The sequence below is a fragment of the Oncorhynchus nerka genome, linkage group LG8 (assembly GCF_034236695.1).
Source record: "Oncorhynchus nerka isolate Pitt River linkage group LG8, Oner_Uvic_2.0, whole genome shotgun sequence".
In the NCBI taxonomy this organism is placed as follows: Eukaryota; Metazoa; Chordata; class Actinopteri; order Salmoniformes; family Salmonidae; genus Oncorhynchus; species Oncorhynchus nerka.
This window is the reverse complement of record NC_088403.1, coordinates 32,720,052-32,745,810: the sequence shown is the minus strand read 5'-3', so window position 1 is coordinate 32,745,810 and position 25,759 is coordinate 32,720,052. Positions and strand designations below refer to the sequence as shown.

The window sequence follows — 25,759 nt, the reverse complement described above, 5'->3', positions numbered from 1 at the left end:
CTCAAAAAATATTTTAATTGTGCTTCGTTTGACATATTTTCATGTATTTAAATTTTATTATAAATATAATACATTTTATGTCATAAATATTGTGTAACATAACCGTTTAATGCTCTCAAAATGATCTAGTCGTGCATTTCAAAAGTACGCACTCCCCCTGTTACGTTTTTGGTTTATTCCCATAGACTGCCATGTTGGATTGAGTCACAAATCTGCCGCTACTTGCGCTGGAGTTCTGATTAAAGTTTAGTATCTACCATATGCAAGACGTTGCAGGAATGTTCTCATAATTTGGATTGAAGGAGGACCTTACGTTGTGTTTGGGACTAACGAAGATAATATCACACTAAAGCTGTTTCTATCGGGAAGTGAACAAACGTGCATCGATGTGAGGGTCCGGTTGCAGGCCACGGGAGATCAATGACTGTTTGTTTGGGTTTCTTACAACGTCGAATCGGAATCATAACACACCTTTTGGTTGATTGTCAATAATGAGTGGCCATCTGCCGCAACGGCGGCCCGCTAACAGTGCGTCCAAACTGCTAACCCCACAAGAGAACGACTGTCTCTTCAATTACCTCGGCAGAAAATGCACCGTAAGTTTATCAGTTGTTATACTTTCTTTACTAATTGCTCATGAATGATGTTTACCCGTTTCAGGATTAATTGAAGCCTCTGTAATTGATGCCTCAATATGTTTGATATAACAATCGAAGGAAAACACCTCTCGCCACTGGCTAGATTGGTGGAACAGGGGTAAGGAAAAATAAGTCTTGATATCCCGGGACATAGTGACATTTGGGCGGTAGAAAGTTTCAGTCAAGCCCCGAGGCCTCGGGTGTTCCCTGACACACCTGCATAGCACCCAGAAGAGCCAAACCACTGTTAACAAGAATGTGCTGCTCGGTTTTGTTGGCCCTAGACCTGGGCCAGTGTTAGGATCTGCTAAACTCATCAACCTGACTACGAATATTTTTTCGTACTGAAGTTGCATAATGTCTTGGCTGATTTCGGAAGCAGCCTGTGTGCTCAGAACAGCCTGTGTGTTCTGAACAATCTGTCTGGCATGCATTGTTCTGTTGTCCACACAATACTTTGTCATAGGCAATCACACAATTCAGTTCAGTTGATTGCTCTCCTCGGTTTTTTGAGATGCGGCAATCAGTGAAGAATGTGTCCAATGTAGCGTTAGTGTATCACTGTAGCAAATGAGCGCTGATGGGCAGGGACTCTATTTAATGTGACCGCTTGAGAAATGATATTATATAACGCGTTTTGTTATCATTTGACCCGGCCAGGAAATTATATTTCAATAGAAACAATGTGTCCTCTTGAAACGTGATGTGCATTGATTGCGCCCTTTAACCTCGGGTATTTAAGGTGGTGTAATGTACAATAGCATTGTGAAGGCCTAGACTTATGTCAACAAAATAGGTATACAGTATCTATTTTCTGTTTTTACACCCCAGTGTGTCATCTTGATCTACCTTGGATGGTAGGCTAATGTCATCCGAGGTCAGTTCAGAGAGAGAATGCACCCCCCCCCCTTATTTTACAATACATGTAGGTATGAGCTACCTGTAAACACCAGGTTGGTTGATACAATTGGATGCTATTTAAGGCTGTTTATCAGTTCATCGGGAATGTGGTTTAATCAGATTTCCTCATGGTTCTGGGTCAAGGCTGTGTTGTGTAATGTTTGAAACTAAGTTGGTAGGTTTCTACCCAGTGTGAAGTCCAATACTGCTCGCACACTTTCCCCACAGTGGTTGAGCCTACAGTTTCTCCAGAGTAGGTGCGTTGATAGTTTTGTCTCGGTAGTAACTTTCCCATGCCACGTTACCACACCCTTTGCTACTTCCCCATATCATCTGGCTTTGAGTCGTGTCACCTTTTTGTCATGTTCACAAAGTAGGCTAAGATGGTGTTGAGGAAGTCGTCTTCGCTTACTTCCTCTTTCTCACGTGGTGGGCCAGAAGAGTCTCGCCTCCTACCTGTCTGTCACAGTCATACCTGTCCCAGGTGTGTCTCTGCACCTGTTGTACACCTGCATACACAGCCAATGACATCATTCCACAGACATCCAGGCCATGTCACTCACCATGTGAGACAGCCCAGGCAGTTGCGTGAGTGACATTCCTGCCTCGCTCTCCTCATGAAAACGCTCTTGTTAAAATCTGTGAGAAGTGAGCGATTGCTTGTTATGTAATGGTCTCATGTAGCTAGAGAAGAAAATGTAGGAAGCTTCTGTCTTTTCTCTTCCTCCACAGAGAACTGAACACTGAACAGCCCCTGCTTCTGTGTTTAACCTTTGGCTTATTCCAGTTGTTGAAGGCAAGTTATGCTAGCTGAGCCAGAAGCTAATGTCTAATACCTGTTGCCTGTTGAGACATGGATGTTATGTGCTAGTTGGAAACAGAGCTGTGTCCGTGGATTTCAGCTCAGGGCCTCTCTCTGTGTCTCTCAGCTCAGGGCCTCTCTCTGTGTCTCTCAGCTCAGGGCCTCTCTCTGTGTCTCTCAGCTCAGGGCCTCTCTCTGTGTCTCTATCTCGGTCTCTATCACTCTGTCACTCCACTCTCTTTCAGTGATTCATACATACAAACAGTGAGCAGCACACTCTGAAACGCAGGCCCTGCCAGATGATGAATCACATATGTGAGAGGTCCAGCCTGTGTTGATGTGGCTTCACTGACATTCAACTCATTGGTATTCCTACTGCTTCACTTTTTACTATCAGCACCGGGCTAGAGGTGGAAGCTATCCAATCTGCATTCTGTGTGAGTGAGACAGAGACTGCCTGATCAGCAGTCCTCTCCAGCAGGAAGTGCAATGGTCAACCTCCTTCAGTGTTTTGTGCTGGAGTGGCGAAAATGTGCCTTTTGATCTTTACCTCATACTCTCCTTCCCAACCTCTTCCCTGTTCCCACTTTCCCCACTTCGGCCTCCCCTTACCACCCCTACACTGGGCCTCTGCCTCCCAACACCAGTCTCTGTATTTCCTACTACTCTCCAGTCTCTACTCCTTCCCAACTACACTCTGACTTTCCCCCCTCTCTTTCTGTCCTTCCTAACCCTAGCCATTCCTACCCAATCCCACTTTTTAGGCTCATGGGAAATACTATCAGGACATGGATGAATGATGCACACTTACCGTACATTCAACATCCTGTTTGTTCGTTTTCCCTGTGAGCCCTCTACAGTCCTACTGGCTGTAGTGTGTAGTCGCACCAGCAGCCTGGTGAGTGGTGCCATGGCGAGCTTTGATGATGTCACTGGGACTGGGTGCTTCCTGTGGCCGGTGGGGCTCGTTCAGGCTGCCACTTGTGATCAGAGCTCGAGAGTCTGATAGATGAAATCGCTCAGCTCTCTGTGACCTCACTGTCTTTGTCCCGTTGTGGGCACAGCCAGCTAGATGAGCACAGACATATATTGCTTTCTTTGAAATGTAGTCTAGGCTAGAAAGCTTCATGGTCCCCAGACACTGCACAGCTCTTACCCATCTGTGTGTAGTTAGCTACTAGGCGTTCTCGTGAACTTGCTTTACCACTTTCTGCTCTGGCCTGCCTTTCATCTGCAGGGTAATTGGCCTGAACCCCTCTGCGAGGAGGCTAGTGAACTTGGGGAAGAACCTGGGTCCCGTTTTCGAGTAACATTTTAAGGCTAAGTTCATCTTTAGAACCTTCATAGGAGCATCGGTAAATCTCTGTGCTGTTTCCCAAAACCGTTGTTACTAAAGTTTCACTTGAAAGCGCTTGTTATTTACCAACTGCCTAAGACCACTTGTAAAACAGCTAAGTGTTTTGTGAGCTGCTTTTTTAAAAACCTTTCTGCGTCACTTTATTCACCGAAGATCAAGATGTTGCTGTCTGACTGACCAACAACTTTCGAACAAAGTTGTCTACACACAGGCCTACAAAGTTGCCAAAATATTTGCAATTGTTACAAACAAGTGAAGTGTAAAAAGCTTCAAATGTAACCCGCGATGACTGCATTAAAATATACTTTTGGTAATGTATGTGGACACTTGCTCATCAAACATCTCATTCCAAAATCAAGAGCATTTATATGGGGGTGGTCATCCTGCTTTTTGTTGCTATAACAGCCTCCACTCTTCTAGGAAGGCTTTCCGCTAGATGTTGGAACAGTGCTGCTGGAACTTGCTTCCATTCAGCCACAAGTGCATTAGTGAGGTCGGGCACTGATTGTTGGGCGATTTGGGCCTGGCTCGCAGTCTGCGTTCTAATTCATCCCAAAGGTGTTCAATGGGGTTGAGGTCAGGGCTCTGTGCAGGCCAGTCAAATTCTTCCACATCAATCTCAACAAACTATTTTTGTGTGGACCTCACTTTGTACATGAGGGCATTGTCATCCTGAAACAGTAACGGGCCTTCTCCAAACTGTTGCCGCAAAGCACAGAATCATCTGGAATGTAATTCTAGGCCTAGTTCAAACCTTTAAAAGAAAATGTAACCTTTATTTAACTAGACAAGTCGGTTAAGAACAAATTATTATTTTCAATGACAGCCTAGGAACAGGGGCAGAATGACAGATTTGTACCTTGTCAGCTGGGGGATTTGAACTTGCAACTTTTTGGTTACTAGGCCAACGCTCTAACCACTAGGCTACCCTGCAGCCCCAGACCATTATTCCTACTCCACTTAACTTTACAGTTGGCATTGGGCAGGTAGTGTTTTCCTGGCATCTGCCAAAACCAGATTAGTTTCCACTGCTCCAGAATCCAATGGCGGCGAGCTTTCCATCACTCCGGCCAACGCTTGACATTGCGCATGGTGATCTTAAGCTTTTGTTCGGCTGCTCAGCCATGGAAACCCATTTCAACTCTGACGAAAAGTTATTGTTTTGCCGTTGCTTCCAGAGGTAGTTTGGATCTCTGTAGTGAGTGTTGCAACCAATGACAGATGATTTTTGCGTGCTTCAGCACTCAATGGTCCCGTTCTATAAACTTGTGTGGCCTACCACTTTGCCGCTGAGCCGTTGTTGCTCCTAAACGTTTCCACTTCACAATAACAGCATGTACAGTTGACTGGCGTAACTCTAGCAGGGCAGAAATTTGATCAACTGACTTGTAGGAAAGGTGGTATCCTATGATGGTGCCACGTTGAATATCACTGAGTTCTTCAGTAAGGCCATTCTACTGCCATTGTTTGTCTATGGAGATTGCATGACTGTGCTTGATTTTATACACCTATCAGCAATTGATGTGCCTAAAATGGCCAAATCCACTAATTTGAAGGGATGTCCACATACTCTGGATATATAGTGTAAATAGGCAACGTGTACATACAATTTGACTGCAAATATATATTTGTCACATGCTTTGTAAACAACAGGTGTAGACTAATAGTGAAATGCTTATTTACGGGTCCTTTTCCAACAATGCAGAGTTAAAGATCAAATAAAAATGGTGACATGAGGAATAAATACACAGTGAGTAAAAATAACATGGCAATGAGACAGGGACTACCAGTACCGAGTTGAATTCAGGGGTACGAGGTAACTGAGGATGCTATGTACATTCTGTGCCTTCAGAAAGTATTCCCACCCTTTGACTTTTTCCACATTTTGTTACAGCCTGAATTTAAAATGGATTAAATGGATTTTTATTTATTTTTTACACTGGCCTACACACAATACCCCATAATGTCAAAGTGGAATTATGTTTTAAAATGTCAGTAAGTATTCAACCCCTTTGTTATGGTAAGTCATAATAAGTACAGGAGTAAACATTTTCTTAACAAGTGTCGTAATAAGTTGAATGGACTCACTCTGTGTGAAGTAATAGAGTTTAACGTGATTTTTTGAATGACTACCTCATCTCTATACCCCAAACATACACTTATCTGTAAGGTCCCTTAGTCAAGGAGGGAATTGCATACACAGATTTAACCACAAAGACTAGGGAGGGTTTCCAGTGCCTTGCAAAGAAGGTAGATAAAAAGCAGATCTTGAATATCCCCTTGAGCATGGTGAAGTTATTGATTACACTGTGGATGGTGTATCAATACAACCAGTCACTACAAAGATACCGGCGTCCTTCCTAACTCAGTTGCCTGAGAGGAAAGAAACCGCTCAGGATTTCACCATGAGGCCAATGGTGACTTTAAAACCGTTAAGCGTTTAATGGCTGTGATGGGAGAACTGAGAATGGATGAACAACATTGTAGTTACTCCACAATACTAATCTAATTGACAGAGTGAAAAGAAGGAAGCCTGTACAGAATAAACATTTTCTAAAACATGCGTCTTGTTTGAAACAAGGCACTAAAGTAACACTGCAAAAAATACGGCAAAGCAATTAACTTTGTTCAGATTACAAAGTGTTGTGTTTTGGGCAAATCCAAGACATTACTGAGTATCACTTTCAAGCATTGTGATGGCTGCATCATGTTATGGGTATGCTTGTAATCGTTAAGGACTAGGGAGTTTTTTTAATGTTCAAAGGAAACTGAATAGAGCTAAGCACCGGTAAAATCCTAGAGCAAAACCTGTTCCAGTCTGCTTTCCACCAGACGCTGGGAGATGAATTCACTTTTCAGCAGAACAATAACTATAAAACACAAGGCCAAATCTACACTAGTTGCTTACCAAGAAGACGGTGAATGTTCCTGAGGGGCCGAGTTAGTTTATGACTTAAATCTACTTGAAAATCTATGGCAAGACCTGAAAATGGTTGTCTAATTTGACAGAGCTTGAAGAATTTAGAAAATAATAATGGGCAAATGGTGCACAATCCAGGTGTGGAAAGCTCTTAGAGACTTACTCAGAAAGACTCGCCGCTGTAAACGCTGCCAAAGGGGCTTCTACAAAGTATCCACTCAGGTGCGTGAATACTTGATATTTCTGTATAAAAAATGTATTACATTTGCAAAAATGTCCTCCAAAAATGATTCATTTTGTCATTATGGGGTATTGTGTGTAGATGAGTGAGAAAAATAATCTATTTTAGTCAACTTTGAATTCAGTCTGAAACACTTGTCGATCTCCAAGGCATTTCTAGTCAATCGCCAAATATTTTTGTGAAACAAAGAGAGAGAAAAAACCCCTGTGTTCTTTTTTTCAAATGTTTTATTAGTCCCGGGCTGTTGGTGGTAGGTGCAGCCAATTCAGCTGTCCTGCGTGCCAGGTAGGCAAACTGTTGCCATTTCATGTGTCTGAAGGTACAAACTCTGCCTTCCCGGTGGGCCTGGAGAGGAAATCAAGTGCTCTATGCCATTGCTGGCCAATCCGATTGCTCGATGACCGAGTCTGCAGTAATTTAGCAGGCATAAAAGAAAGCTACGGCAAAATTGATACGGTGAGATTTCAAAACGTTTAAAACTGTGACTAGAGAGAGACTGTCAACGAATACAGCAAAGAGCTGCTGTTTTTATGAGTGAGTTCATGTTTAAGTTCATACTCAGAACTGTCAACACTTTGTAGTCAACACTTTTATAACCCATAATGCGCGTTCTTCCTATTTCCACTCAGCGCTACAACAAGCACTGCAGCAGTAATGAATTAGCAGGAAAGTGTGTATATATATATATATATAGGCTTGCGTTGTTATTAGCGGCTTGGGTCTTTTTTAATATCAAGGAATATTTCACTTTTCTCTGTTAATAGGAGTAACAACATGAATTTGTGCATGAGGCAGAAATAATGCGGTGCGACTTGAGTTTCGTCATCGGCTGGAAGACGGTGTCCCTTTTTGGTTTGTGTCAGTGGAGGAAAGGGAGAGCGGAGGGATGTTGAGAGACGGACCCTCAGTCTGCTGCTCTCTCTCTCCGATGAGACTGACCACCAGGTGCAGGCACCACCAGCCCAGTAAAGTTTAAAAGCAAATGATTCAAATGTGCCTCACAAGTAATACAACAATGGATCTATTACCAGTGTGATCATATAGCCTACCCTAAATTTTGAAATATATCTTTTTTAAATGTCCCGAACAACAATGCACTGGCAGGTAAATTCAAGCAAAGCCAATATGCAGTGATAATGTATTGGGCCTATAGCCTACTGCACAAACCTCATTGCTACAGAACTGTTTTTAATTGGTTAATGTTGCATAGGCTTACATTTTTAAGTCATGTTAGTAAAAAATCAGAGCGGTAGATCTCGGCATGCATGTTGACTCAAAGTGATCTTGACTCAGAGAAGGTTGGTGACCACTGGGCTTTGTAATTTGTCTAACGATGTACTTAACGAACATTCTTGCCGTGTGGTGTTTTTGGCTTTCGGCTGTTGTAGGTTTACGATGCATCGTTCCATCGGTATCAGGAAACCGGGCCCTGATCTTGAGTCTGTGTAGTGGAGCCTGACATCCAGCCCTGCTGAGTCAGAGGGTTCTGCTGCAGCCCTGTCTGACCCAGCAGGATCACACATAATGGGCATGGAAGGAAGGCCTGGCCACATCCGTCTAAGACCATGAGATACTTGGCAATAACTCTCCAGTTAGCTCTGTTTGAGCTGGCCCTTTTATCTTTATGACCAGTTATCTTCAAAGAGCTGCGGACATTGTTTGCATTGCTGCAGCAGCTTCACTTGGTAACCACTCTGTTCCCTGAGACGGCCGCCTCCTCCTAGTACAGGGCTGCCCAACCCTCTTCCTGGAGATCTACCGTCCTGTGGGTTTTCAGTCCAACCCTAATTTAACACACCTGATTCTACTCAGATATGCTAAATTAGGGTTGGACAGTAGCTCTCCAGGAAGAGGGTTGGGCTGCCCTGGTCTAGAGCTTCGAGGTCTAGATGCATTACTGACATGTCTGCTGTCGGAGTCAGTCAGCAGTGTGACAGCTCGGTCCTATAGAGAAGGGCGTAGAGGCTGTTACGGTGAGACACACACTGCTGCCAACAATAAAGACACGTTATGACAGGCCATCCTTCCTGTCCTCCTCACATTACTATAAGTAAATGACAAGAGTATATTCACCACTTTTTTGGCAGCCTGACAGGCTACTTTACCGTCCTGCGTGAGGAGACTGCTGACATTACATTACATTTACATTTAAGTCATTTAGCAGACGCTCTTATCCAGAGCGACTTACAAATTGGTGCATTCACCTTATGACCTCCAGTGGAACAGTAGTGCATCTAAATCTTTTCAGGGGGAGGGGGGGTGAGAGGGATTACTTTATCCTATCCTGCTGAGATGTCAGTAAGCAATACAGAGGACAGTACTGGCACACAAGAGGACAGGGTGACTTTAGTCCTGCTGAGAAATGAACTGCGCTGTGGTAGTCTAAACTCTGCCAGTGCTGTCACACCTCTGTAGTAGTGTTTCTGCGCATACATTATTTTCTAACCTTTTTTATTTAAAGTTCGACTTGGCGAGATGAGGTTTCCCTTAGCAGATATTGAGATGAGCGCGATGCAAAATGTTGCGCGGTCAGAGTATCTGCACACATGCACGGGTGCGCTTCACACTGTTACTGCGTGATCTCTACAGGACCAAAACAGCAGAGAAGTTTAGCCTCGCGCTTCAACCCTCTTAGTTGTTGAGGAATTAGCCCTGTTATTGTGTATACTTGCATCCTTGAGTCTACCTTTTTAAAGCAGGAAGTTGATTCCATTGAGGTCAAATACATATTTTTAAAGGGAGACCTGGCCAACACTGCTTCACTGTAAAATATAGACTGAGAGTCTGAGAGTCTCAGTTAAATCCCTATTACATCCATTTGACATTTTAGTCATTTAGGCGACTCGTATCCAGAGCGACTTACTGTTCGTGGGGGTTGGGCCAGTAACTGAAAGGTTGCTGGATCGATTCCCCGAGCTGACAAGGGAAAAATATGTTCTTCCCCTGAGCAAGGCATTTAACCCACTGTTCCCCGGGCTCCGAAGATGTGGATGTCGATTATGGCAGCCCCCCCGCACCTCTCTGATTCATAAGGGTTGGGTTAAATACTGAAGACACATTTCAGTTGAATGCATTCGGTTGTATTAACACCTTGTGCCTTTCTCTCCCCTGCAGTCGCTGTGTTCTGCGGTGGTGCAGGTATACTCAGCAGACAGGAACTCAGCCTGGACCAAGAAGTGCTGTGGTGTGGCCTGTCTGGTCAAAGACAACCCAGCACGATCCTACTTTATCAGGGTGTTCGACATGAAGGTGGGTTTAGTTCACACTGTAAAACAACACATTTCACTACACCTATCTGATGTATGTGACAAAACATAGATTAAAACCAATGTATATAATAATAATTACATCCACACACTCTGTCTCTCTCGCCACAGGAGGGTAGAAGCATGTTAGAGCAGGAGCTCTACAACAACTTCTCAATCACTTTTCCCAAATCTTACTTCTTCACATTCGCAGGAGACGTGAGTTATCCCTTTCTCTATGTACTTGATGTGCTTTGCTCCAGTCCTTTCACATGTCATGGTCATTTTCTTTATAGCAAAAACCTGAGTGTGCTGTCTTTTGAAGCCTGCAGTGTTGATCGTTCTTATGACATTCCACTTCCTGTATGTATATGTGTGTGTGTGTGTGTGTGTGTGTGTGTGTGTGTGTAGTCGTGCCAGATGGGACTGAACTTCGCCAACGAGGAGGAGGCCAAGCTTTTCCGGGGAGCCGTCGAGGACCTGCTTGGGAGACGACAGAGAAAATCTGGTGACTACTACCTACCGATGCCATCTTTGATTCTACTGACCTCGGATCTCTGATATTAAAACCATCTCCTCTCCTCTCTGACCTTAGCTTGGTCTGCTAATGTTTGGACAGATCCTCTCAATTTTGAAATATGGAGATCTCCTTCTTTCTATGCCATCTCCTTCCTGATTGTTCAATTGGCAGCTCTCGCTCTCTCTGGTCCACAGTTAAGGGCTTTAGCTCCAGTAGAAGGGGAGCAGATCTAGAATCCGCTTCACCCTCTACTAAATCCTAACATAAACATGTGCCCGATCAGCTAAGATCATTGTCCAGGGGCAAGAGTGCTCTTCCGTGCCTCTTTTTGAAGTGCTCATGGAGACCAGCTTGCTATAATGACATGTTCAGGACTGTTTGTCCTCTGTCCCAAACCAGCAAGATTCGATGCAGTTTCTGTATGGATGATCCTCTTTTTAGATTTAAGCTCTGTCTTGTCAGTCAGTCTGTGATCGTTCTGGTAAATCACTAACTCGCACACGTACGCTTGACAATCAAAACCCACACACACACGCGCATCCATGCTGCTTATAAACTAACTCCATCCGTCCGACCCCCGCGCTTACAGAAAGAGTTCCTCTTTGATCCGTACTCACCTGTAACTCCATACCAATCCCTTACCTTTCACTAACACACAGCACTATACAGGAGTTTAATTCTATACATTTTGTTTTACAGAAAAAAAGACGTCAAAATGGTAAAATGGTAGGTCGAAATGGTAGGTCCTTCATGAGTCTTTTTTTTTTTGGGGGAAAATCATTTTGATGTTAACCAGAAATCGACGTAGACATTAAGTTTTTAATCAAATAACCCTGAGATGATTTGACTTAAAATATACATGCACGTAAACAAACACACTCGTCCCCACGTGGCTTTGATTGAATGGTTCACGTGTAAAGCCATTGGATAATCCACTGAAAGCAGGTTGTCTCAGAGAGAACACCTCTCCCAAGCCCCTAACTAACAGATTACCTACCCTACTCCCCCAGTCTTAATCTTAACCATAAGGGGTATGGAAGTACTGTAAATCTGACTGTGGCATCAGTGGTGAGAAGCAATTTCTATGTACATAAATCCTCTTTCCCGGACATGCTTAGGTATCCTGCATACACACTCCAGAAAGCCAGTTCTACAGGGACGTTGAGCAGATCCCTCCCTCAATCTTAAAATTCCATTCCTGTGACACCACTCACACTCCATCACACACTCCAAACCAGGCCATATGAATAATCAGCCAACCTCCGCATTCTATAGATAAGAGGCTACAGTTGGAAGTCGGAGGTTTACATACGCTTAGGTTGGAGTCATTAAAACTTGTTTGTCAACCACTCCACAAGTATCTTGTTAACAAACTATAGTTTTGGCATGTCGGTAAGGACATTTGCTTTGTGCATGACGTAAGTCATTTTTCTAACAATTGTTTACAGACAGATTATTTCATTTATAATTCACTGTATCACAATTCCAGCGGGTCAGAAGTTTACATACACTAAGTTGACTGTGCCTTTAAACAACTTGAAAATTCAAAAAAATGTCATGGCTTTAGAAGCTTCTGATTGGCTAATTGACATCATTTGAGTCAATTGGAGGTGTACCGGTGGATGTGTTTCAAGGCCTACCTTCAAACTCAGTGCCTCTTTACTTGACATCATGGGAAAATCAAAAGAAATAGACCTCCACAAGTCTGGTTCATCCTTGGGAGCATACCTCCAAATGCCTGACGGTACCACATTCATCTGTACAAACAATAGTACGCAAGTATAAACACCATGGTACCACGCAGCCGTCATATCGCTCAGGAAGGAGACACCTTCTGTCTCCTAGAGATGAATGTACTTTTTGCGAAATGTGCAAATCAATCCCAGAACGACAGCGAAGGACCCTGTGAAGATGCTGGAGGAAACCGGTACAAAAGTATTTATATCCACAATAAAACGAGTCCTATATCGACATAACCTGAAAGGCCGCTCAGCAAGGAAGAAGCCACTGCTCCAAAACCGACATAAAAAAGCCAGACTACGGTTTGCAACTGCACATGGGGACAAATATCAGACTTTTTGGAGAAATATCCTCTGGTCTGATGAAATAGAACTGTTTGGCCAAAATGACCATTGTTATGTTTGGAGGAAAACGTGGGAGGCTTGCAAGCCAAAGAACACCATCCCAACCCTGAAGCACTGGGGTGGCAGCATCATGTTGTGGGGGTGCTTTCCTGCAGGAGGGACTGGTGCACTTCACAAAATAGATAGCATCATGAGGAAAGAGAATTATGTCTTGATGTTGCTTCAATATATCCACATCAGTCAGGAAGTTAAAGCTTGGTCGCAAATGGGTCTTCCAAATGGATAATGACCCCAAGCATACTTCTAAAGTTGTGGCAAAAAGGCTTAAGGACAACAAAGTCAAGGTAGTGGAGTGGCCATCACAAAGCCCTGACCTCAATCCTATAGAAAATTTGTGGGCAGACCTGGAAAAGGCATGTGCGAGCAAGGAGGCCTACAAACCTGACTCAGTTATATCAGCTCTGTCAGGAGGAATGGGCCAAAATTCACCCAACTTATTGTGGGAAGCTTGTGGAAGGCTATCCAAAACATTTGACCCAAGTTAAACTATTTCAAGGCAATGCTACCAAATACTAATCAAGTGTATGTCAACTTCTGACCCACTGGGAATGTGATGAAAGAAATAAAAGCTGAAATAAATCTTTCTCTCTACTATTATTCTGACATTTCACATTCTTAAAATAAAGTGGTGATTCTAACTGACCTAAAACAGGGACTTTTTACTAGGATTAAATGTCAGGAATTGTGAAACCGAGTTTAAATGTATTTGGCTAAGGTGAATGTAAACTTCCCACTTCAACTGTATATATAACCTTGTAGAGTATAAGAGGTGCGTCATTCTCCTCATCAGTATCCAGCCACCCTGGGGGTGATACAGTTCATTGGCATTTTTCTTGAATTTATGTCATTTAGTACCAGAGCTTTCCTTACTCTACAGATACTATAACAGTCAAAAGCTCTTTCAGAGATGCTCTTGGGAACTGGTCAAGTTGATTTGCTGTGATGGGACATTAGTGTCACACTTTTCATAGCACTCCTTGGAATCGCTTATCAACGGTGCATTCTATTGGACTTCAAAGCTAGTTTGCTCTGTACCTGGCTCCCCATAGAGTTGTACTGGTCTTACTGGGGGGGGGCAGACCGTGCCACCCCAATCAACTCCTGGTCTGCTTAATCAGGCTAAGAGGATTTAATTCAGCTGCTAACGTTAGTTACTTCACAACTCTCACACTACCCCAGTCCACTCACAGCACTGGCCACGGAACGGAAGGAGTTGTTGTGAGGGGGGGGGGCTGAATTGGTGACTTTTTTGCCTTTTGTGACCTGTAAACATATTTCTGAGAGTGATGTTTTTACATGGCATGGCCCAGACCTGTCCTATGAAGTTTGATCAGACTGGCATGGCTTGGGCTGTGCCCATACAGACAACATTCTGGCCGAGCAGGCATGGTGTGTTCTGCCTGTGGCCATACAGCGGTTTGTCTGTGGTGTCTCTGTGTCTGCAATAATGATAGGTGAGAATGACCCTGCCGATAGGAATTAACCGTGTTCACCCAGAATGTTAGTTTCTGTTGCCTTATCGCTCTCTTTTTCTCACTATCTCTCCTTCTTTCTCCATGCTGTCTCTGAGTCCCGTCTCCCAGCCAGCCAGCCTCTCTCTCTCGCTCTGATGTAGATTCATCATGTTTAAGAGAATCTCAGGGATTATGGTGGATTAGCAGTGGGCATTAATGGTTATGTAAAATCCAGCAGCACTGTGATTTGCTGGGATTAGAGGTGGGCTGGAGTTGGGGGTGTGGTTTGCCCGCTGGAGGGGAGGAAGGGAGGGGATGAGAGAGTATGGGAAAGAGTCTGGCTCGTAGAGCTGGGACCTGTTGCGAGGGTGAGGAGAGAGCACTCTGTTTGGAGGCGGGGCCAGCTGTAGCTGTGGCATTTGCCTAACCCCTATCCACCTCACTCAGACGGAGGGTCTTAGTCTGCCTTGGTCTTAGTCTGCCTGGCTCTGCCTGTTCTCTCTGGTTGCTCCTCCACCTGGTTCTCTGGATCTGTTTTTGGAAACGCCTGGAGTTGGTTCTATAGCTCGGGATGTCTCTCTGATTCTGTAGATCTTTGGATCAGTGGCTCTCTGAGCTATAGCCCAGGACTAAGCACCACGTAGTCTTGCCCCCCCCATGCTTCTGCCATTGCTCTAAGATGATGTTCTGTACCACCTTCTTGTCCTCTCCCTCTGAGGACCTATCTGAGGGGGGAGGAGGAGGGGCGATGCTTCCGGGAGGGTGTCTCTCCACCCTCCACTGCCTCATCCTTCCCCAGGAGGAACTATATGCGCCCCCCTCGGACCTCGCTACCCGCCTCTCGCTACGCCACGGGGACCACGCTTGTGGCGTGGTGGGTAAGATGCTGCTGGACGTCAACATGGCGGCGGCCGGAGAGTGTAAGGGGGACAGAGGGTGGAGGAAGGGGGACGGAACTCCCTGTGACTGTAGTCCCTCAGTCTCACCCTCGGTCAGAAAGAGCCCCCGTGGGGACTCCAGCCACAGAGGTAGGTGGCTAGGGAGTCAGGACACTCATGTCCATATAATTCAGTTTGGATTGACCACTATGTGGGTGTCACAGGACGTGTGAGCCGCAGGCAGTGGCAAATAGTATTCAGTGTGAGGATTCCACACGAATCTCATCCAGGCAGTGTTGTAGTGGTGGCTTTGTTTTTCTTGTTTGCTGTGCGTTGGTCTATCTCTGTGGTCCCACCAGCAGACGGCTCTCTGAGTGACTGCCCTAAGCCTACTGGGAGGCTTTAGAGAGGAGATGGTTTTACACGAGGAGTGCTTACTGAGATTGTAATTTGATCACAGTAGCAGGTAGTGCGTTGTGACGTTGGCTAAACTCTCCAGGTGTTTAAAGGCAACCCACTGTCTCACCCTGTGTGCCCTCTCATTGAACTAATTGTTGGAGGACGCGTCAATGATGGAAGTAGGCCTCATTAATGAAATGTACATCAAAAGTCTTTTGTAATCGGTATGTTAAACTACCTAGTTCTGACACTCGGGTCTCTCTCCCCCAGACCTAGACTCTCCCGGACTGTAGCATTGTGGGTACTGTAGTTCTGACTCTTCTGTTCCTCCTTAGGCCCTGCCCTGCCCATGGCCACGGTGGACATCAAGAATCCAGAGATCAGCAGTATGCAACGGTTCCACGGCCACAACTCTCAGCTCAACATGGTGAGCAGCAGCGTCAACAACAACAACAAGAAGGAGAAGAAGGTGAAGGGAAAGAAGGGCAAGAAGCTGACCAAGGCGGACATCGGAACGCCCAGCAACTTCCAGTAAGTATTCTTTCCAATTTATTCCTTTCCGTTCTGTTCTGTTCTGTTTAGTTGTGTGTTTTTAAATTCCGCTCTTATTTGTGACATCTGCGAAGTAAGGGTCTTTCACAAGCACTCAGTGTTGGTTGAATCCATCATGAGATTACATATTTGGCACTTCTAGTTACTCACTGTGATGTCAAGTTACGATGTGGCCCATTTGGGTCAACTGGGGGGGGTATTGCACAGCTAATGTATAGAGGAGAACCTCTAACCATACTGCAATGTGTTAATGTGCAGGCTAAGAGTTGATGGGACTTTTTAATCCTGGACATATTTCTAATCACATGTAATATGTATCTGGCATGATTGATGGATGTGAGGATAATCTGTCCTGTGTTTTTAGGAATTGGACACGGGTAGTCAATACTATGGTACTGGGTTACTGAAGTAGTGTAAACCAGGGGTATTTAACCAGGGGTCCGCACCCAGGTATTGCAGGGGATCTGCAAAAATAAATGCATTTATACAGTAGCAGTCAAATGTTTGGACACCTACTCATTATAACCTGCCCAGGGACTGCGGTTGAAAATTAGCCGGCTGGCTAAAACCGGCACTTTCAATGAAACGTTGATTAATGTGCACTGTCCTTGTAAAAATAAAATAAATAAACTCATCTCAAGGGTTTTTCTTTTTACTGTTTTCTACATTGTAGAATAATAGTGAAGACATCAAAACTATGAAATAACATACATGGAGTCATGTAGTAACCAAAAAAGTGTTAAACAAATCGAAATATATATGAGATTCTTCAAAGTAGCCACCCTTTGCCTTGATGACAGCTTTGCACACTCTTGGTAATCTCCCAACCAGCTTCATGAGGAATGCTTTTCCAGGAGTTCCCACATATGCTGAGCACTTGTTGGCTGCTTTTCCTTCTCTCTGTGGTCTAACCCATTACCAAACCATCTCAATTGGGTTGAGTTTGGGTGTCCGTTGCTTGTGTTTCTTGGCCCACGCAAGTCTCTTATTGGTGTCCTTTAGTAGTGGTTTCTTTGCAGCAATTCAACCATGAAGGCTGATTCGCGCAGTCTCCTCTAAACAGTTGATGTTGAGATGTCTGTTACTTGAACTCTGAAGCATTTATTTGGGCTGCAATCTGAGATCTAATGAACTTATCCTCTGCAGCAGAGGTAACTCTGGGTTTTCCTTTTCTTTGGCGGTCCTCATGAGACAGTTAAGTCATAGTGCTTAATGTTTTTTGTGACTGCACTTGAATAAACTTTAAGTTCTTGAAATATTCCGTATTGACTGACCTTCATGTCTTCTAGGAATGGACTGTTTCTCTTTGCTTATTTCACCTCTTCTTGCCGTATTATGGACTTGGTATTTTACCAAATAGGGCCATCTTCTGTATACCACCCCCACCTTGTCACAACACAACTGATTGGCTCAAACACATTAAGAAGGAAAGACATTCCAAAAAGTAACTTTTTTTGAAGGCACACCTGTTAATTGAAATGCATTCCAAGTGATTATCCTTATGAAGCTGGTTGAGAGAATGCCAAGAGTGTGCAAAGTTGTCATCAAGGCGAACTTTGAAGAATCTCAAATATAAAATATTTAGATTTATTTTTTATTTTTTTACACTTGTTTTCTACATGATTCCATATGTGTTGTTTCATAGTTTTGACGTCTTCACTGTTATTCTACAGTGTAAAAAATAGCAAAAATGAAAGAAAAACCCTTGAATGAGTAGGTATCCAAACTTTTGACTGGTACTGTATATATCATAGTTTTTTTGTGTGGATATTTATTTTCCAATGTTTTTTTTAATGAATATCGCTAGCAACAACAGAATAAACACATTTTGAATTAGAAGTATCTTGTTTCTATTGATTTTTCTCAACTCCTAATATTGAGTAAATGACACTGGTGTATCTGTCATAGGCTTTGAAAAAGCACCTGTGAATAGGCTACCAGTGTGGCAAGACACGGCACATGCCTTGGACATACATTTCTGCCAACACATGGCTCACCTTTGTTTAACCAGGTAAACGGCTGCTCTTAGCGAACGTTTGCTTGGAGTTACCTTTTCTAGTTAGGCGACTTTAGAGTTTACACTTCCTCTGTGTGTCCTCACATCCCCTGAGTGTAGGGTTAGGCTACCTACTATATACTGATTGGATCATTCCCTCAGGCTCTGTACTCCTCTCTCTCTGATCATGTGTTTCCTTCTAGGCACGTTGGCCATGTCGGCTGGGACCCCAACACAGGCTTCGATGTGAGTATGACTGACTGACTCGGTTCTGACTGAGGAAGAGATATTGTCTATACTGTAGCCTCTGGCTAGTAGACTCACCCCCTACTTCTAATGGTATGAGAAGATCCTATCTGACCTGTGATCTGCCTCTTCTCACGCGGCGGTCTACCTAGCCTCTGTCGTATAACGTATGGGATGTTTTAATGTCACATGAACAAGTACAGTGAAATGCCTTTCTAACTCAAACCAATTGGCCTGGACAGTGGGATGGTTTCTCTCCGAGGATGTGTATTACTGGGAGAAAGAGGGGAGGGAAGGAAAGAGAGTGGGGGGGGTGGGGGTTGTTGCGTTTTCGTCCCCCTTACCAGTCCTCAGGCTCAGAACTTGTTTATTTCTGAGGTAATGGTCATCAGACATGATTCTCCTCGGAACTAAATATGAAATATTATGACGCATCTCTCCATCTCTGCCCACTGCAGAAGTCACTGCCAGCCCAGTGTTACACAAGGAGATTTCACATTATCAACCTGTTTCTGCATAATCCATCCATTCATTTCCAAAAAAAGGATAAGTAATTATTGCGTGGTGTTCTACATGCACATCGAACAGAGCAGACGGGAACCGGAGGATTTGTTGAAATTTCTAAAAAATAAGATTTCAATGATTTTGCGTTTCTGAGCTTTAATACTTTCAAGGACTTAAGTGGAGAGCGAGAGATGAGAGAGGATGTTTTAACATGTTTCGACAGAAACAGGAAAGAACCCTGCAAGATTTGATTTATTTACAGCTGTAATTCATTACATAAAGAAGACAACCTGAATTACATAGAGGTAAACAAACTAACTAAGCTGTTCGTGTCTCTGCCCAGAGAGCTAGAGTAGTGGTTTAAAGTAGATATGATATAAACCTGTGTAATCTAGTTCTGTGGGAATATAATCTCACAGCCTTCAATCCAGTCCACCGGTTGGCCAACGGACAGTCCAATCCTGGCACAGGTCCCCTCAGCCACCAGGTGGTGATGCAGGTGCTGTTTTACAACAGGGGTGCCAACATCAGAACAGTTTATCTCAGAACATGAGACCGCCAGCTCTGACATAATGTGGTTCTAACTGAGTAATGTTTTATCCCAGTGAGGTTTTACCTAGGGATGCACAGATGCCATTTTTGACCGATATCCAATACTTCCCTTGCCAAGAAACCCGATCCCGATAACGGGTAGTTAAAGTTTTATCAGCCTTTTAAGCATTCCAGTACACTTAAATAGTTGAAACGCACCACACTGACCAAAATGTTATTTAGTTGGCATTTACGCATGTCCCCATTACCAGTGAAACATAATCAAAACCCATTTCTTTCACTTACTTGCTGTGCTGTTTTGTTGTTCAGTCGTTTCATTCTCAACCAGGATTTTATTGTACATGTCGAGCAGTGAAGTTTCAGCTCTGTCTGTCCTTTCCTCAGTACGAAATCCTCGTCGACCCACTGTGCTGTCAGACTCAACATGCTCATGGGGCTGACGTCGCTGGTCCAAATGTCAGTTGTGAAGTTAATAGCAGTGACGTCCATAGCAAGTAGCTCATGGATGTGCGTTTTCAACGTTTCTGTGTAACTCCGGTAGGGCTACATCTGAAAAATAGCGCCTACTTGGTAGTGTGTACCGGGGCTCGAGGTGCTCGACCAGTCGGCGAAAGCCAACGTCGTCCACAACAGAGAACGGTTGATTGCCAAGGGCAATGAATTCTATCGTTATTGAATTTCGCCTTTTGAGTCTCTCGCTGAGATTTTCTTGAACTTGTTTAGTTGTGCACTTAGTAGTCACTGAACGTCTGGTGGTGATGGACTTTCAAATGAGTAATTAGGTTTGTGGTATTGAAAGATTTCACTTTTCTCCTCTGGAAATAATATAATAAATAATAGCAGCACAAATGTTGCGTATGGCCTTTTTGTTATCTTCATTTGAAACTTAAATAGATGCAGACATTGTGGGCCAGGTTAGTAATGCTGCGTTGCACGTGTAGCGCTGTATTTTTGGTGTCGTTACGTCATTTACCTACGTTATACAGGTATGCACGTCATCTACCTACGTTATACAGGTATGCACGTCGGCGTTAAACTATACATCGATGCCGATGTTGCCATTTTTAGCGAATATCTGCCAATTCCGATATGCTTAACAATTTTTATTTTTTTATTAAATTATTGTATTTTTAAAAATCTGTTTCTCGTGCATCCCTAGTTCTAACTCATTGAGGTTCAAACTGAGTGAAGTTCTAACTGATAGGAGTTCTAACTCGGCATGGTTCTATTTACTGTAATCCAGTGTTCTCTTCTCTCCTCCAGGTGAACAACCTAGACCCGGAGCTAAAGAACCTGTTTGACATGTGTGGCATCTCTGAGGCCCAGCTGAAGGACAAGGAGACTTCCAAGGTCATCTATGACTTCATCGAGAAGAAGGGAGGAGTGGAGGCAATCAAGATAGAGCTCCGCAGACAAGGTGTGTGTGTGTGGGAACTAAGGGCTTTGGGTTGTTTGTTTGTCAGAAGAGTATTGATAGTAGGTCACGGTGACTTACAAAAACAAGTTATCTTGTAGCCTATGTAGTGTTCATATAGATTGTTTGGTGCTCTAGAGTCTAATGTTCAGTGTGTGTTCCTCAGGTCCTCCACCTCCAAGGTGGTGTGGTAGGTTGGTTTATCTCTGCATGGTGCTGCTGTGGCATTAGTCTGACTGGGAGCTGTCTGATAGACTAACTCTGACCTCTGTAGGACAAAATAGTCTAACACAGAGTTTCCCAAACTCATTCCTTGGTGCACCTATTTTTTTGTTTGTTACCCTAGCACTACACAGCTGATTCAAATCACCAACTCATCAAGCTGTGTAGTGCTAGGGCAAGAACCGAAAAGGTGCACACAGGGGGGCCCCAGGACAGAGTTTGGGAATCCCTGGTCTATCACAGGGGTGCACAACTCCTCAGGCCCTCGAGTTCCTCAGGACTGAGGCCCTTGAAGACCAGGGTCTGTATCCACGAAGCATCTGAGTGAGAATGCTGATCGAGGCTCTGTTTTGTCTTAAAGATCATAATGAATCAATTATATGGAAAGATCCTAGATCAGCACTTTTACTCGCAGATGCTTTGTGGATATGAGCCCAGAGCTGTGTGCCCCTGGGCATGATCTAACATGTATGGACCTTGACAGGCCAGACCAGGAGTCCGATTGCAGTGTGCTGAAGAGACGTTTTCCTTTTCTTGACTGTAGAATCACATGTTAGTCAATGCTATACTCTTTTATCCCACCACAAAGCTTTTGTCTGAGTTTCTGGGTTAGTTGAGAAGAATTACTTGAAGCATAGCTGTCCCTAGTGGCTACAGTCATTACTGCATGGTGTCATAGCAGCAATTGAGCTGTATTTATTTGCTGCCTTTGTTCTGAGGTTCTTCTAGAATCTAAAGCATGTTGTGAAGTGTGTACAATAGTAGATGCCATGCTAAAATTATGTCTCTTTCTGGTCCAGCCCCTCCACCCCCTCCTTCCAGAGGCGGACCCCCACCCCTCCCCCACACCAGACCTCCAGCCCCCACCCCGCCCCCACCGGTCAGGGCAGGGGCGCACCTCCCCTCCACCCCCTCCAGAGCGCCCACCTCAGCACCACCACCTCCACCCTCCAGAACAGGCATGGGAGCTCCACCCCACCCCCAACTAGAGGCCTTCTTCCCCTCCTCCCCTGGCTCCCCATGCCCCACCTCCTCCCCCACCTCCCTCCTTCACCTCAGCAGGTATTGGTTCCGGAGCACCTCCTCCTCCTCCCCCGCCGCCTCCCGGCCCTCCTCCCCCACCCATGCTTCCGGAAGTTGATGGAGGGGGTGTAGGTGCTGGTAAGCCCTCAGCCCTGTTGAGCCAGATCAGGGAGGGGGCTCCGCTGAAGAAGGTGGAGCCCATTTCCACCAACACCAGCCGAGACGGTCTCCTCGAACAGATACGACAGGGCAAACAGCTAAAGGCTGTGAGTGGACATTACCTCCTTATACATTACTCCCTAACCCATTGTTCCCCAACTGCCGGCCCGCGGGCCAAATCTGTCCCGTCAGCAAAATGATTTGTCACCCCAAAGCACCCCAATTTAATTAGGAATATTTGTTTCATTTAAAAATAAAAATGTCGGACCCGAGATGCAAAAACTCCCAAATGCAAAGTCCCAAGAAGGCAGTTAACTAAATAATGCAAAAGTTACATTTCAACTTCATTCATGGGGAGAGAGAATGCAGGAGACATTCAAATAATAATAAAGCATGCGGTGGACTATTTTGTGGTGCTGAAATGTTAAACTGCAATCAATAGATGAACAGCGCCTGGTGCTGGAAATATAGCTAACTTGTTATGCAAGTGTTGCACAGCAACAGATGGAGAAAAACTACACCAGTTGAGTAATTCATTTCAGCAATGATCTTCATTTTAATTTGACTTTACAAACAACAAGCGGGTTTAATTGGAGTCTATTTCTTAAGAGCCGAGGCCTATATAAAATAACTTAACTGGCTGTGGTAGGCTGAGACTCAACAGCTTTTTCACAAGAAAAATAGAAGTGGGATTTTTAAAATTAGGCCTACTTACAATTGCAACTGTCCAAAAATGAAGCTTCCTACATAAGACAATAATTGAAAGAAAGAAAGGCGACGTGTCGGTATAGGGGGAGCCTGCTCCTGTAATGACAGAACAATTAGAAAATACTGTCAGCTTTACCTAAATATCCCTGAATAAGCACTCACAATGTTAGTATTGATTAAATACAGTCATATAGGCCACTAAGTTGTTTAATCAGTAGGAAAAGTTGCATTTCCCCTGGGACACGATCGTGTGAATGTCGGGTGAGATGGATGCGCAGGTGGTCCTCAATCGACTTATGTGAAAGCCGGTTCCTGGCGTGAGTCTATACCGCGTTCATAGAGGAAAATGAGGACTCGCAGGTGTATGTCCAGCCACACATTGTTGGCACATAAAATGTGAGTTTCTTGATTGTGCTGTGTTCCTCTGAGAATGCCACCCAGTTAACGCTTTAGTGTTTCTGCGTCGGGCCTCTGTCTGGGGCGGGAAGGCCACTTTGAAAGTGCTATGCTTAGATTCATAATGTCTGAGATAAAAAAAAATTGCAAACGGTGACATTTTCATTGCAAATAAGACACACTGGCTTGACATTGGGGAAAAGCTAGAAAGATGACCTTATATCTCTGTACATTCTAGCCTGAAACGTATATTTTCATTATCCAGCTTTGATAGTTTTTGCGATCATGCTAATTGTTCTGAACAAATGTTGATGTTAAAAAAAATTACTGTAGGCTATGTAGATGTGTTATTCCCTCACCAATCAACGCACAGAGAAATAGACGACAAAAATCATTAATAGAGACATGGTGATTTTTATGAGTGTAATCCGATCTAAATGATTATTTTGTCACTGAATGTATTATGTACTAATCAGATGTGTTAATGTTGCTCAAATTGTAGTGCAGGCCAATTAACTGGTGTTAATATTATGTACTAGTTATGTTCTGGCCTGCCGACTACTGGCTCAGAAAAAACTTGTCCATAGGCCAAACCTGGTTGAAGAACCCTGCCCTAACCTCTATGCCCCTGGTCCTTATACCCTGGCTCCTACCTCAACCCCTAAAACCCAATTTTATGATTGCTCTAGCATTACTATCCGGAAGCTCCGTACTGCGGGTGCGACGCAATTGTGGAGCCTCGAGTCTTGTAGAGGCCAAATCGAGCTCCATACCGCATCGCCGTGCACCTCCCAAATTTTGTAACAATGCAGAGGGCTTCGTATTGTTCCGCATTGACCTGATTGACAACTTCCTTCACAACAGCTCTGCGAAGCGCAGTGTGAATGCACTGGCTTCTACAGAGGCCGTATCGCAGCAACTGCTGTGCGGCCAATGCAGACGTTGGCTTGACCATGCAGCGCCTTTAAGGCTAGCCCTCTAGAGATACTAGACGCACAGTCCCCTATACTGGAGAGTGTTCACTGGTGTGTATTCCTGTGTGTGTTCCAGGTGACTGACGAACCAGGGTCAGGAGGACCCGCCACCCCTTCAGCCGGCATCGTAGGCGCTCTGATGGAGGTGATGCAGAAGAGGAGCAAAGCCATCCACTCATCAGGTACACACACACACACACACACACACACACACACACAAATGTAATAAGAGGTTGCTGTTATATTCATACCAATGTGTTTTGTATGTGTTTGTGTCTTTCTCTCCCTAGATGATGATGACGATGATGACGAGGAAGAAGACTTTGAGGATGATGATGAGTGGGATGACTAGTGACCCTCCGCCTCGCGGATGATTATGACAACACTACATTGTTCCTAAATTGTCTTTCTAAATCTTATTCAAATTATAATGTAAATGTTTTATCAATTTGCTGTATATTTTTGTTGCCTTTTTTTTTTATATAGATTATTCTGTGCAATACCTCATTTAATCTGTAAAGGTTTGTCATGTTATCTTTCTGTAAAGTTTTCTTCTCTCCTGGATTTAAACTTTTTAAATCAAGTTTCTCTTGATCTAAGAGGTCAGTCAGTGACTGGAGAGAACAAATGAACAAACTGTCAGAGCCCATTAATAATTTAGTTGTTAAAAATCGAGAACACTATTTTCATACCCGTCTCTTACTTTATTTTTACTTATTCAAAAATCCTAGTTTAGCACTCTTATTTTCTTATGAAATCAGCTATGTTGGAATATTTAGCCCCATTTTCTGTCAATTGTAAATCTACTCAGTTTGTATTTTTGCACGATTTGAAAGAGGCTCAGTACGTGAATACAGAGCAGTATCATGGCTGTATCTGCAACGTTATGCTTGAAAGGCTATCACTTAAATGATCCAACACTGTCAACCCATACACTACAGTAGTACACACACACACAGCTGTCTTCTCTGTTTTTTGGTTTTTCATCATAGTTACAATGCATTATTGATTACAAACGGTTATCACAAACAATGTTTTTTTTTTTGTTTTTTTTATAGTAGCAATCAGTCTCCTACAGTTTATTTGTTTGAATCAGGTCAGTGCAGATGCAAAGCTTGAGGATGAATTAGTTTGTCAACTTAATATGACATCTGATTTTGCAGCTGAGTGTCCCATGATGATCTGTTTCTCTAACAAACTGTTCCTCAGAACCAGTGAACTACACTAACACATCTACTATTGACACTAACCTGACTCTACACAGGGGGATACTGCTTTCTCATTGGAAGGGAACCAATGCTGTTCTTTACAGTATCGCTCTGTCTGTTTTCACGATGAGTGAAACTGCGTTCAGGAACCAAGATATATGGACATCAAACCTTCAGAAATTAGGTTGGAAGAATAATGGACTATTAAATTGTACACTCAAATAAATGTTAATAATTTACAGAGATGCTCTCCTGTTTTCTGTGGGATGGATGTGAGTATGTTTAAATATGAACAGACGTTGTACAG

The 25,759-nt window shown here is 43.9% G+C and overlaps 1 pseudogene; it reads left to right on the top strand.

Annotated features, from left to right (window-relative positions):
- The first annotated feature begins 174 nt into the window (after positions 1 to 174).
- On the top strand, positions 175 to 25,695 carry LOC115133152 (actin nucleation-promoting factor WASL-like; annotated as a pseudogene).
- Positions 25,696 to 25,759: the final 64 nt, after the last annotated feature.